Here is a 2,877-nt window from a genome sequence, read left to right as displayed (position 1 = left end):
GCCTCATCTCCATTCTGTTTCTCTCTCACACAATTCATAAAGTAAGAGCATATTGATGATTCAGCTTTACATTTATGTTCATAAATCTTTTTTGGACAAGTCAGCTTTCCTCTCTCTCAGTAGCATCTGGGAACAGTTTCTGTATGTTGATACATGAGGTCACTCAGCGGATGCTGCAAGCTTAAGCTAGGCACTTGGGAAAGTTCCAACTTGTTGATAGCCAGTGTTGCTGCATCACTCCTGAGTCTGACTTCAATGTGTCAGGGATTCCCCTGCCATGCCTCCCTCGGCTGCTGTCAGAGATTCACCCTGCCACGCCCCCCTCAGTAGCTGTCATGGTTCCTCATTATACTTTGCCTGCCAGGATCACCGACAGCTGTGGCTCGTTAAGGACTAGACTATATAAACTCACGTTCTCGAGTCACAGGCTGTCGGTTCTTGAATTGTCATGCTGGTCATCTCCTGTTCCCGCGACCGCCAGCCTGCCCGCTGGTTCTGTTTCCAGACTCTGTGTCCATGTGCGGATTACTCTTTGCCGTTGCAGCTTTACTTTCGTTTTCGGCGACTTTAAGTTTCGTTTTGGATTACTCGTCTCGAGCGGATATTCTTTGTTTATTTTCTCGCCACGGCAACTGTGTTTTTTTTTTTTAACGGACTGAATAAACCATGATTGAGTTATTTCCGCTTCCGCGTCCTGTCCATCAGCCTGACAGAAGAACCGACCAAAACCGAAAACGGAATCGCCCTCCCGCGATTTCGGCCGCGATGGATCGGCAGCCGAACCCGGCTTCGGATTTCTCCCGGAAGTTCCATGCCACTCCTCGCGGTTCACAGCCACTGACGCCGACTCATGCAAGTGTGGCGGGACGGTGATTGATAAGAATTAACACTAATGTATAACTAGAACAAAAAGCAGACTACGCCACCCCGTTTCTATGAACGGGGAAATTTAGACCCAAAATAGAGCACACAGGTTTGTTTCCACTAAACACAGGAGACGTGAATATGAATAAAAAACTCCTTTTATTGTACAATAAGGATAATTCGTTAAAATATAAAAAACTTGACCAACCAGGAATAAAATTAAAAGGAAATAAAATACTTTCCGGCTGAGGCTTACCAGTAGGGTGGCTAGCTGCACAGTGAGGATCTTAAGACACACCATGCACCCAAGTATGCTCCGCACAAACACACGCACTCACACCACACACAACCACTAAGTGAGGGAGATGCAATGGTCACGGCAAAAACACTGAGAGAAACACCACCGCAACAGGGTCAAAGCAGCTAGCTTCCCTCACTGGAGGCCTTCAGCTCCTGAAATAAACAGAAACAACCAAGAGTATAAAAAAACACAATCAAAACACATACAATTCAACAATTTATATTGGATCAAGTTCAAACCATGGATGACAAATATGGACCATTCACTGGCCACAAAGGTTCAAACGGAGAGGCCGGAACTCTGCTAGGTTTGAACCAAAAGCTCATGAACCTAGCCACAATGGCTCAACAAAGGATTCAAGAAAGAACAAAACCAAAAAGGAGAAACAATCAGGATTTAAATCAAATCACAATTTAGAATTAGTCACAGCGTAAACAGAATTATAGCAGTAGAACAAACAGTGCAGTCCTAAGGTTGTATAAGGGGTAACTTATTTGCCCTGCAGTCCACAGTGACGAAATGCTCACAAGCAATCATCCCCCCTAAAATAAACAAATGAAGGCAAATCAGTCAGAGACACAAACCCAATAATACTCAAAGGACTAGATATACATACCCGGAAGTAGATCGCTAAACACACCGGTTCAGTTACTCGCCGTTTTCTCCAAAATCAACGAAATGTAAATATGCAGGTATTCCATCAGCACATACACAGACTGCAATATGACCGAAGCATAAGTTACAAGTCACACCGCAACATTAATCCACTGGAATTAACCTACCTGGAGTGAAAGACAGCCTTTACCCAACAGCAACGTTGCGCCAGTCCTAAGCACGACCTGGCTACACACCAATATACACACTTAATAGTGCATAAACACTAGCAACAATGTTAGCCCAACAGCTAGGTACATACCTCCCGCAAAGCTGCATGCACACGCCCACAACCGACAATGATTGGATCATGCACCCTCAGGTGGTATAAACTACGTCTTAAATATACCTGGAACGGCAGCCACACCAGTCATTCAGGCGACAGTCACGTTAAAGGGGCGGTACCTAAATGACAACCACGTTTACTAGGGCGGTACCTAGACTGCTTTACTACACAAGCGCGGCTGCGCCGCGCCCCTCAGCGAGCGCAAAGAATTTCCTGGCTCATTTTTCCGGAGAGAGCAGCGAATTGGGCAGGTTCCTGAGGAGCATCGGCGAGTATGCGGAGGCAAACTCGTCCCAGTTTTCCTCTGAGCAAGCCAAGATCGCCTTCTGTGTTTCCCTCCTGTCTGGTGACGCTCTCTCTGAAACCAGCAAATTATGGAGCACCAAAGGGGGCAATTTTGCGAGCTTCTTCTGGGGATGTGTGGGATGGAGGTGGCGGATCTCCACGCGAGTTCCCTTGAGGATGAAATTGCTTTGTTCCGAGGTTCTGCAGAGAACGTGACTCCGATTCAAGGTCCTCCAAGGCAAGCAGCTCTGGTTCAGGGGTTTTCAAGGTTTTCCTCATTCCAAGGTTCTTCAGAGCACGCGGCTTCGTTCCATGGCTCTTCAAGGCGCGCAGCTCGATTCCAGGACTCTCCCAGGTTCTCAGTTCCATCCCGGTGCATCCAAGAATGCAAGGCTCTGTTCCAGGGCTTTCACGGACACACGGCTCTGCCCCTGGATCTGTACAAGCGCGCTGCTGTGTTCCGGGGTTCTCGTGGACGCTCTGCACC

General features: G+C 47.4%; 1 long non-coding RNA gene across 1 annotated transcript; it reads right to left on the bottom strand.

The window, feature by feature from the left end:
* Nucleotides 1–1,004: 1,004 nt before the first annotated feature.
* LOC310731144 lies at nt 1,005–2,080 on the bottom strand. The gene is made up of 2 exons (XR_014535072.1): nt 1,948–2,080; nt 1,005–1,317 (listed from the first exon to the last, which is right to left on the bottom strand). It is a non-coding gene; the product is annotated as an uncharacterized lncRNA (long non-coding RNA).
* Between the last annotated feature and the right edge of the window lie 797 nt (nt 2,081–2,877).

Source organism: Silurus aristotelis (assembly GCF_946808225.1).
Source record: "Silurus aristotelis genome assembly, chromosome: 9".
Lineage (NCBI taxonomy): Eukaryota > Metazoa > Chordata > Actinopteri > Siluriformes > Siluridae > Silurus > Silurus aristotelis.
The sequence above is the reverse complement of the archived record's forward strand: the minus strand, read 5'-3'. Positions and strand labels throughout refer to the sequence as shown.